This window comes from Carlito syrichta, unplaced genomic scaffold (genome assembly GCF_000164805.1).
Source record: "Carlito syrichta isolate Samal-C Ts95f unplaced genomic scaffold, Tarsius_syrichta-2.0.1 Scaffold305831, whole genome shotgun sequence".
Taxonomy (NCBI): domain Eukaryota; kingdom Metazoa; phylum Chordata; class Mammalia; order Primates; family Tarsiidae; genus Carlito; species Carlito syrichta.
In genome coordinates, this window is record NW_007249927.1 from 216,432 (window position 1) to 217,212 (window position 781).

Below are 781 nucleotides of genomic sequence, written 5' to 3' on the forward strand. Positions count from 1 at the left end.
GAGACACTTGCACAGAGGAGTTGCAATTTCCTGCTGGCAATTTTTATCTGAGCTGTGGGTTTGGGGGAAAGTAGTAAGAATTTAGAAAAGGGCATTATATATTCCTGAGTTCTGTATGAGTATATTCTCAAGTTTCTGTAACAGCTCTTTGAAATGACAGTAAAATGAGTTTGGTGGAGCACTGAACTCAGGGTATGCTTTGTTTCCTTTTTTGAGTAGGAGTCGCACTCTGTCACCCAGGCTGGAGGGCAGCGGAACCCTCCCCGCCACCACAGCCTCGACCTGCCAGACTCAGGCGATCCCTCTGCCTCAGCCTTCCAAGTAGCTGGAGCTACAGACGCTAGCCACCACACCCAGCTAAATTTTTTTTTTTTTTGTAGAGATGGGGTCTTACCAAGTTGCCCAGGCTGGTTTCGAATCCTTGGGCTCTGGCAATGCTCTCACCCTGGCTTCCCAAAGTACTGGGATTATAAACATGAACCACCACGCCTGGCCTTGCTTTGTTTATTTAACATTGTGCAAATGGGTGAGTTGGGGGCTGTTAGGTGTTTTTTGTTGGGAAGGAACAGATACCACTCCCTTCAGCTCATAATTTATGTGGGGAAAGTGTTGCTTTTGTGTTCTACTTTGTCTTCTGTTGTTATTTCATTTACAGAAGTAAATAATATGCTATTGGCGGGGCTCCTGGCTCAGCCTGTAATCCCTCGCCTTGGGAGGCTGAGGTGAGTGGATTGCCTGAGCCCGTGGGTTTGAGACCCGCCTGGGTAACTTGGTGAGACCT